Genomic DNA, 11,285 nt, shown 5'->3' with positions numbered 1-11,285 from the left:
CCATTTACGCAGTGGCGTTTGATGTAATCAAAGTACCTTTCCGGTATAAGTGATTTATATGATCTCATGGTCGAAAGGACTAGGTAACTATGTATCGAAAGCTTATAGCAAATAACTTAATGACGTGATCTTATGCTACGCTTAATTGGGTGTGTCCATTACATCATTCATATAATGACATAACCTTGTTATTAATAACATCCAATGATCATGAAACTATGATCATCTATTAATCAACAAGCTAGTTAAGAGGCTTACTAGGGACTCATTGTTGTTTACATAACACACATGTATCAATGTTTCGGTTAATACAATTATAGCATGGTATATAAACATTTATCATAAACACAAAGATATATAATAACCACTTTTATTATTTCCTCTTGGGCATATCTCCAACACTCCATCCCCGAGCCACCTCATGGCAAGGGCCTTGCTCAAGAGGAAGACGATGATGAAGGTGAAGATGAAGAGGAGGAGCACATTGAGGATGAGGGTGACGAGAATGAAGATGACGACGACGAGGATGATGATGACGAGTGATTCCCTTGGGGCGTTAGTATGCTCCTTCTCCCTTTTTGGTGTCTCGATGCCAAAGGGGGAGAAGTTGATCTATTAGGACGGGAATTTGCATGGGGATGCCAAGGGCTTGGTGCTTCGTTTTGGTTCTTTCGGCCTTGGCATCAAACCTTCCCCTAGTTATTTGGAACTTAATTCGTATGTGTGCTTGCTACTCTATTTGTGGATCTCCCGATCCCCCGGTTTGTATTAAGACTTAATCGTTCGTAGCTTAATGGTCTTCATTATTTATCCTTTGATTGGCTACATCAATCCTATGGAGGCTCTAATTATTATGAGTTTGGGTTTTCTCAAGGCAAAGGTATGAAAAGGTTCACCTAAACTCTACTATATGCACTTATACTTGCCTCCATAGTGTGCTTGTGCTACATGATCTTGTCATATGTTCTTCTTAATTACCACTTGTGCTTGGTTTGTAGAATCTAGGGGGAGTTTCTCTCTAGGATGTGTGCATTTGTATACAAATGCATATTCTAAATATGCACACATCTAGGGGGAGCTTCATCTACTCTTGCAAACCAAATACCTTATCATAATATCCTATGAATTATTGCAAATTCGTGTGTTGTCATCAAACACCAAAAAATGGGGAGATTGTAAGACCAAGATCCATATCTCTTGTTTTGTATGTTTGATAACAACACTCGAACAATTCTTACCGTGCACAAAGTTTGTCATTGATAGGTTTGCAAGGTGTACGGTGCCCTCGCCGGACACATTATGATCAGAAGACCGAAGCGTAGTTCTTAGGCTTTCTGGTTTTGTGTGTGTGTCGCGAGGTAACATGGTAGGAGAGGAAAAGAGGAAAAAGTTGTTTTAGCCATAGCAGTACTACTGGTACTAGGAGAGGTAGCACCGCTACCCCTACTGGTACCGCTCTGAGCTACCGCTCTGAGGATTGCACATGAGATTGTCTCACAGAACAGGTTACGGTACCTTTACGATACCATGAGCGGTAGTACCGCTTGCAAGCGGTAGTACCTGATACGTCTCCGACGTATCGATAATTTCTTATGTTCCATGCCACATTATTGATGATATCTACATATTTTATGCATACTTTATGTCATATTTATGCATTTTCTGGCACTAACCTATTAACGAGATGCCGAAGAGCCAGTTGCTGTTTTCTGCTGTTTTTGGTTTCAGAAATCCTAGTAAGGAAATATTCTCGGAATTGGACGAAATCAACACCCAGGGGCCTATTTTCACACAAAGCTTCCAGAAGACCGAAGAGAAGACGAAGTGGGGCCACGAGGCGGCGCCACAGTAGGGCGGCGCGGCCCAAGAGCTGGCCGCGCGGCCCTAGCGTGTGGGCCCCTCGTGACTCTCCCGACTCTGCCCTTCCGCCTACAAATAGTCTTCGTCGCGAAACCCCCAGTACCGAGAGCCATGATACGGAAAACCTTCCAGAGACGCTGCCGCCGCCAATCCCATCTCGGGGGATTCAGGAGATCGCCTCCGGCACCCTGCCGGAGAGGGGAATCATCTCCCGGAGGACTCTACACCGCCATGGTCGCCTCCGGAGTGATGAGTGAGTAGTTCACCCCTGGACTATGGGTCCATATCAGTAGCTAGATGGTCGTCTTCTCTTTATGTGCTTCATTGTCGGATCTTGTGAGCTGCCTAACATGATCAAGATCATCTATCTGTAATGCTATATGTTGTGTTTGTTGGGATCCGATGGATAGAGAATACTATGTTATGTTGATTATCAATCTATGTGTTGTTTATGATCTTGCATGCTCTCCGTTACTAGTAGATGCTTTGGCCAAGTTGATGCTTGTAACTCCAAGAGGGAGTATTTATGCTCGATAGTGGGTTCATGTCTCCGTGAATGCAGGGAGTGAGAGAAACCTCTAAGGTTATGGATGTGCTGTTGCCACTAGGGATAAAACATTGATGCTATGTCTGAGGATGTAGTTATTGATTACATTACGCACCATACTTAATGCAATTGTCTGTTGTTTGCAACTTAATACTGGAAGGGGTTCGGATGATAACCTGAAGGTGGACTTTTTAGGCATAGATGCATGCTAGATAGCGGTCTATGTACTTTGTCGTAATGCCCAATTAAATCTCACTATACTCATCATATCATGTATGTGCATGGTCATGCCCTCTCTATTTGTCAATTGCCCAACTGTAATTTGTTCACCCAACATGCCATTTATCTTATGGGAGAGACACCACTAGTGAACTGTGGACCCCGGTCCATTCTTTTACATCGAATACAATCCGCTGCAATACTTGTTCTACTGTTTTCTTCAAACAATCATCATCCACACTATACATCTAATCCTTTGTTACAGCAAGCCGGTGAGATTGACAACCTCACTGTTTCGTTGGGGCAAAGTACTTTGGTTGTGTTGTGCAGGTTCCACATTGGCGCCGGAATCCCTGGTGTTGCGCCGCACTACATCTCGCCGCCATCAACCTTCAACGTGCTTCTTGGGTCCTACTGGTTCGATAAACCTTGGTTTCTTACTGAGGGAAAACTTGCCGCTGTACGCATCACACCTTCCTCTTGGGGTTCCCAACGGACGCATGCTGTACGCGTATCAAGCAGATTTTCTGGCGTCGTTGCCGGGGAACTGAAGAAAAGTTACACCACAAATATTTCTAACTCCCACGTCAACTGCACGCCAGCAAACAGATTTTCTGGCGCCGTTGCCGGGGAGATCAAGACACGCTGCAAGGGGAGTCTCCACAATCCAATCTCTTTACTTTGTTTTTGTCTTGCATTATTTTATTTACTACTTTGTTTGCTGCATTATATCAAAATGCAAAAAAATTAGTTGCTAGTTTTACTTTATTTACTGTCTTGTTTGCATACTCTATATTAAAAACACAAAAAATTAGTTACTCGCATTTACTTTATTTTTAGTATCATGACTAGTCCCGTAGTTGTCACTCTATCACCACAGGAATCAATCTTCACTTTTAAAAAAGGTGGTGAAGAGAATTTTAAAGAAGCTTGGTCTAGAATTTTTGATTCTTATAGTAAAACTGAACCTAAAATGACCCTAAGTTTGCTTCTTAGTAACTTTTATTTTGGGCTTATTCTTCGCTATAGATATGCCTTAGATGCTGTAGTGGGAGGAGATTTCCTTCATTGTGATGGGGATCAAGCTTTTAATGCCATAAGGAAATTGATTACATCATTTAGCTCCGATAATAATTTTGATCCATCTCATGCTAGCATGCATAATAGATTAAACACTATTCAAACAAATATATCCTGTTTAAAAAAAGTGTACACCCAAATTCGCGAATACTATGATTATGTTCCATTAAGCTTCGAACCTTCAATGTGGGTGCCTACCGTTAAAGTTGCTATTGGTGGTGAAACTTTTTCTGCTCGTTGTGATATTATGTCTGAGTTTTGCCTTATGCCTAAAAGTATTTATGAATCTTTGACACTTTGGGAACTTACTGAAGGGGGAGAAGAAATAACTCTTACTGATAACTCTGTTATAATTCCTAAGGGTATAGCTGAAGGTGTTTTCACAACCTTTCTTGGAAGGACGGTATCCACTGATTACCTCGTTATTGAATGTGTAGGGATAGGACAAATCACGCTTGGAAGATCCCTGCTGAAACTCATGGGAGCAGTCATAGATGTGGGGAAACGCACTCTAAATTTTACCTCTACACCCGGATGCGGTCATGTATTCCCTAGACCAAAGAGTAGGAATAAGAGTAAGAAGGGTAAGAGCAACGCCCCTGGTAAGAATGTCAACGCACCATCTCTTGATAATACTTGATACACACTTTCCGCGCCTAGCTGAAAGGCGTTAAAGAAAAGCGCTTATGGGAGACAACCCATGTTTTTTTTTACTACAGTACTTTTATTTTATATTTGAGTCTTGGAATTTGTTACTACTGTAGCAACCTCTCCTTATCTTAGTTTTGTGCATTGTTGTGCCAAGTAAAGTCATTGATAGTAAGGTTCATACTAGATTTGGATTACTGCGCAGAAACAGATTTCTTTGCTGTCACGAATCTGGGCCTAATTCTCTGTAGGTAACTCAGAAAATTATGCCAATTTACATGAGTGATCCTCAGATATGTACGCAACTTTCATTCAATTTGAGCATTTTCATTTGAGCAAGTCTGGTGCCTCAATAAAATTCGTCTTTACGAACTGTTCTGTTTTGACAGATTCTGCCTTTTATTTCGCATTGCCTGTTTTGCTATGCTTGATGGATTTTTCGATTCCATTGACTTTCAGTAGCTTTGTGCAATGTCCAGAAGTGTTAAGAATGATTATGTCACCTCTGAACATGTAAATTTTAATTGTGCACTAACCCTCTAATGAGTTGTTTTGAGTTTGGTGTGGAGGAAGTTTTCAAGGATCAAGAGAGGGAGATGATACAACATGATCAAGGAGAGTGAAAGCTCTAAGCTTGGGGATGCCCCGGTGGTTCACCCCTGCATATATCAAGAAGACTCAAGCGTCTAAGCTTGGGGATGCCCAAGGCATCCCCTTCTTCATCGACAACATTATCAGGTTCCTCCCCCGAAACTATATTTTTATTCCATCACATCTTATGCACTTTGCTTGGAGCGTCGGTTTGTTTTTGTTTTTGTTTTGTTTGAATAAAGTGGATCCTAGCATTCTTTGTGTGGGAGAGAGACACGCTCCGCTGTTGCATATGGACAAATATGTCCTTAGGCTTTACTCATAATATTCATGGCGAAAGTTTCTTCTTCGTTAAATTGTTATATGGTTGGAATTGGAAAATGATACATGTAGTAATTGCTATAATGTCTTGGATAATGTGATACTTGGCAATTGTTGTGCTCATGTTTAAGCTCTTTCATCATATACTTTGCACCTATTAATGAAGAAATACATAGAGCTTGCTAAAATTTGGTTTGCATATTTGGTCTCTCTAAAATCTAGATAATTTCTAGTATTGAGTTTGAACAACAAGGAAGACGGTGTAGATTCTTATAATGTTTACAATATGTCTTTTATGTGAGTTTTGCTGCACCGCTTCATCCTTGTGTTTGTTTCAAATAGCCTTGCTAGCCTAAACCTTGTATCGAGAGGGAATACTTCTCATGCATCCAAAATCCTTGAGCCAACCACTATGCCATTTGTGTCCACCATACCTACCTACTACATGGTATTTCTCTGCCATTCCAAAGTAAATTGCTTGAGTGCTACCTTTAAAATTTCTATCCTCTACCTTTGCAATATATAGCTCATGGGACAAATAGCCTAAAAACTATTGTGGTATTGAATATGTACTTATGCACTTTATCTCTTATTAAGTTGCTTGTTGTGCGATAACCATGTTCCTGGGGACGCCATCAACTACACTTTGTTGAATATCATGTGAGTTGCTATGCATGTCCGTCTTGTCTGAAGTAAGGGAGATTTACCACTTATTTAATGGTTAGAGCATGCATATTGTTAGAGAAGAACATTGGGCCGCTAACTAAAGCCATGATCCATGGTGGAAGTTTCAGTTTTGGACAAATATCCTCAATCTCATATGAGAAAATTAATAATTGTTGAATGCTTAAGCATTAAAGAGGAGTCCATTATCTGTTGTCTATGTTGTCTCGGTATGGATGTCTAAGTTGAGAATAATCAATAGCGAGAAATCCAATGCGAGCTTTCTCCTTAGACCTTTGTACAGGCGGCATAGAGGTACCCCTTTGTGACACTTGGTTAAAACATATGCATTGCGATGATAATCCCGGTAATCTGAGCTAATTAGGACAAGGTGCGGGCACTATTAGTATACTATGCATGAGGCTTGCAACTTGTAAGATATAATTTACATGACACATATGCTTTATTACTACCGTTGACAAAATTGTTTCTTGTTTTCAAAATCAAAGCTCTAGCACAAATATAGCAATCGATGCTTTCCTCTTTGAAGGACCTTTCTTCTACTTTTATTGTTGAGTCAGTTCACCTATCTCTCTCCACCTCAAGAAGCAAACACTTGTGTGAACTGTGCATTGATTCCTACATACTTGCATATTGCACTTGTTATATTACTCTATATTGACAACTATCCATGAGATACAGATGTTACAAGTTGAAAGCAACCGCTGAAACTTAATCTTCCTTTGTGTTGCTTCAATACCTCTACTTTGAATTATTGCTTTATGAGTTAACTCTTATGCAAGACTTATTGATGCTTGTCTTGAAGTACTATTCATGAAAAGTCTTTGCTATATGATTCATTTGTTTACTCATGTCATTTACATTGTTTGGATCGCTGCATTCATTACATATGCTTACAATAGTATGATCAAGGTTATGATGGCATGTCACTCCAGAAATTATCTTTGTTATCGTTTACCTGCTCGGGACGAGCAGAAACTAAGCTTGGGGATGCTGATACGTCTCCGACGTATCGATAATTTCTTATGTTCCATGCCACATTATTGATGATATCTACATCTTTTATGCATACTTTATGTCATATTTATGCATTTTCGGCACTAACCTATTAACGAGATGCCGAAGAGCCGATTCTTGTTTCTGCTGTTTTTGGTTTCAGAAATCCTAGTAAGGAAATATTCTCGGAATTGGACGAAATCAACGCCCAGGGGCCTATTTTCACACGAAGCTTCCAGAAGACCGAAGAGAAGACGAAGTGGGGCCACGAGGCGGCGCCACAGTAGGGCGGCGCGGCCCAAGAGCTGGCCGCGCGGCCCTAGCGTGTGGGCCCCTCGTGACTCTCCCGACTCTGCCCTTCCGCCTACAAATAGTCTTCATCGCGAAACCCCCAGTACCGAGAGCCACGATACGGAAAACCTTCCAGAGATGCCGCCACCGCCAATCCCATCTCGGGGGATTCAGGAGATCGCCTCCGGCACCCTGCCGGAGAGGGGAATCATCTCCCGGAGGACTCTACACCACCATGGTCGCCTCCGGAGTGATGAGTGAGTAGTTCACCCCTGGACTATGGGTCCATATCAGTAGCTAGATGGTCGTCTTCTCCTTATGTGCTTCATTGTCGGATCTTGTGAGCTGCCTAACATGATCAAGATCATCTATCTGTAATGCTATATGTTGTGTTTGTTGGGATCTGATGGATAGAGAATACTATGTTATGTTGATTATCAATCTATGTGTTGTTTATGATCTTGCATGCTCTCCGTTACTAGTAGATGCTTTGGCCAAGTTGATGCTTGTAACTCCAAGAGGGAGTATTTATGCTCGATAGTGGGTTCATGTCTCCGTGAATCTGGGGGAGTGAGAGAAACCTCTAAGGTTATGGATGTGCTGTTGCCACTATGGATAAAACATTGATGCTATGTCCGAGGATGTAGTTATTGATTACATTACGCACCATACTTAATGTAATTGTCTGTTGTTTGCAACTTAATACTGGAAGAGGTTCGGATGATAACCTGAAGGTGGACTTTTTAGGCATAGATGCATGCTGGATAGCGGTCTATGTACTTTGTCGTAATGCCCAATTAAATCTCACTATACTCATCATATTATGTATGTGCATGGTCATGCCCTCTCTATTTGTCAATTGCCCAACTGTAATTTGTTCACCCAACATGCCATTTATCTTATGGGAGAGACACCACTAGTGAACTGTGGACCCCGGTCCATTCTTTTACATCGAATACAATCCGCTGCAATACTTGTTCTACTGTTTTCTGCAAACAATCATCATCCACACTATACATCTAATCCTTTGTTACAGCAAGTCGGTGAGATTGACAACCTCACTGTTTCGTTGGGGCAAAGTACTTTGGTTGTGTTGTGCAGGTTCCACGTTGGCGCCGGAATCCCTGGTGTTGCGCCGCACTACATCTCGCCGCCATCAACCTTCAATGTGCTTCTTGGCTCCTACTGGTTCGATAAACCTTGGTTTCTTACTGAGGGAAAACTTGCCGCTGTACGCATCACACCTTCCTCTTGGGGTTCCCAACGGACGCGTGCTGTACGCGTATCAAGCAGATTTTCTGGCGCCGTTGCCGGGGAACTGAAGAAAAGTTACACCACAAAGATTTCTAACTCCCACGTCAACTGCACGCCAGCAGTACCGCCCACGGTACTGATGTCTACTCACGCTTCTTTTCCTGTAGACAGTGTTGGGCCTCCAAGAGCAGAGGTTTGTAGAACAGCAGCAAGTTTTCCCTTAAGTGGATCACCCAAGGTTTATCGAACTCAGGGAGGAAGAGGTCAAAGATATCCCTCTCAAGCAACCCTGCAATCACGATACAAGAAGTCTCTTGTGTCCCCAACACACCTAATACACTTGTCAGATGTATAGGTGCACTAGTTCGGCGAAGAGATAGTGAAATACAAGTAATATGGATGAATATGAGTGGTAATAGCAATCTGTAATAAATATGGCAGCGAGTAAACATGCAACAGAACAGTAAATAAACGGAGATTCGATGCTTGGAAACAAGGCCTAGGGATCATACTTTCACTAGTGGACACTCTCAACATTGATCACATAATAAAACCACTCTACACTCTCTTGTTGGATGACAAACACCATTAATTGTGTAGGGCTACAAGAGCACCTCAATGCCGGAGTTAACAAGCTCCACAACATTCGATGTTCATATTTAAGTAATCTTAGAGTGCATGATAGACCAACGCAATTATACCGAGTACTAACATAACATGCACACCGTCACCGTCAGGCTATGAAAGGGGGAATAGATCACATCAATACTATCATAGTAATAGTTAACTTCATAATCTACAAGAGATCACAATCATAACTTATACCAAGTACTACATGATGCACACACTGTCAACATTACATCATGGAGGAGGAATAGACTACTTTAATAACATCACTAGAGTAGCACATAGATGATATTCAACTAGATCACAAAGAGAGAGATGAACCACATAGCTACGGTAGAGCCCTCAGCCTCGGGGGAGAACTACTCCCTCCTCATCATGGGAGACAGTGATGGCGATGAAGATGGCGGAGGTGTCGATGGAGATGCCTTCCGGGGGCACTTCCCCATCCCGGAAGGGTGCCGGAACAGAGACTTCTGTCCCCCGAATTGGAGTTTTGCGGTGGCGGCGGCTCTGGAAGGTTTTCTGGAGTTTCGTCAATCCGTGGCTTATACCCCTTGAAGTTTTAGGTCACGACGACTTATATAGGCGAAGAAACGGAGTCGGAAGGGGTCTGGGGCTCCACACACCAGGGGGCGCCCCCCCTCTGGCCGCGCCGCCACCACGTGTGGGGGCACTGGGCCTCCCCTCTGGTCCATCTTCGGTGTTCTGGAAGCTTCGTGGAAATATAAGATCGTGGGCCTTGATTTCGTCCAATTCCGAGAATATTTCCTGTGTAAGATTTCTGAAACCAAAAACAGCAGAAAACAGGAACTGGCACTTCGGCATCTTGTCAATAGGTTAGTTCCGAAAAATGCATAAAATCATCATAAAGTGTGTATAAAACATGTGAGTATCATCATAAAAGAAGCATGGAACATAAGAAATTATAGATACGTTTGAGACGTATCAAGCATCCCCAAGCTTAGTTCCTACTCGCCCTCGAGTAGGTAAACGATAACAAAGATAATTTCTTAAGTGACATGCTATCATAATCTTGATCAATACTATTGTAAAGCATATGAGATGAATGAAGTGATTCAAAGCAATGGTAAAGATAATGATTAAACAACTGAATCATATAGCGAAGACTTTTCATGAATAGTACTTTCAAGACAAGCATCAACAAGACTTGCATAGGAGTTAACTCATGAAGCAATAAATTCAAAGTAAAGGCATTGAAGAAACACAAAGGAAGATTTAAGTTTCAGCGGTTGCTTTCAACTTCAACATGTTTATCTCATGGATAATTGTCAACACAAAGTAATATGATGAATGCAAATAAGCAAGTATGTAAGAATCAATACACAGTTGACACAAGTGTTTGCTTCTAAGATGGAAGGAAATAGGTAAACTGACTCAACATAAAAGTAAAAGAATGGCCCTTCGAAGAGGGAAGTAGGGATAAAATCATGTGCTAGAGCTTTTCAAGTTTTGAAATCATATAGAGAGCATAAAAGTAAAGTTTTGAGAGGTGTTTGTTGTTGTCAACGAATGGTAGTGGGCACTCTAACCCCCTTGCCAGACAGACCTTCAAAGAGAGGCTCCCATGATGCAGTTTATTTTTATTTTTGGGCGACACTCCTTCCAACCTTTGCTTTCACAAACCACGGCTAACCGAATCCTCGGGTGCCTTCCAACAATCTCATACCATGAAGGAGTGTCTATTTATTTTAGTTTTATTTATATGACACTCCTCCCCACCTTTGCTTTCTCAAGCCATGGCTAACCGAATCCTTGGGTGCCGTCCAACAATCACATACCATGGAGGAGTGTCTATTTGTAAAATTATGAAAGTTAATTAATTGGGGCTGGGAACCCCATTGCCAGCTTTTTTTGCAAAATTATTGGATAAGCGGATGAAGCCACTAGTCCATGGGTGAAAGTTGCCCAACAAGATTGAAAGATAAAACACCACATACTTCCTCATGAGCTATAAAACATTGACACAAATAAGAGGTAATAAATTTTGAATTGTTTAAAGGTAGCACACGAAGTATTTACTTGGAATGGCAGAAAATACCATGTAGTAGGTAGGTATGGTGGACACAAATGGCATAGTTTTTGGCTCAAGGATTTGGATGCACGAGAAGCATTCCCTCTCAGTACAAGGCTTAGGCTAGCAAGGTTG

The sequence above is a fragment of the Lolium perenne genome, chromosome 7 (assembly GCF_019359855.2).
Source record: "Lolium perenne isolate Kyuss_39 chromosome 7, Kyuss_2.0, whole genome shotgun sequence".
NCBI classification, from domain to species: domain Eukaryota; kingdom Viridiplantae; phylum Streptophyta; class Magnoliopsida; order Poales; family Poaceae; genus Lolium; species Lolium perenne.
The sequence above is the reverse complement of the archived record's forward strand: the minus strand, read 5'-3'. Positions refer to the sequence as shown.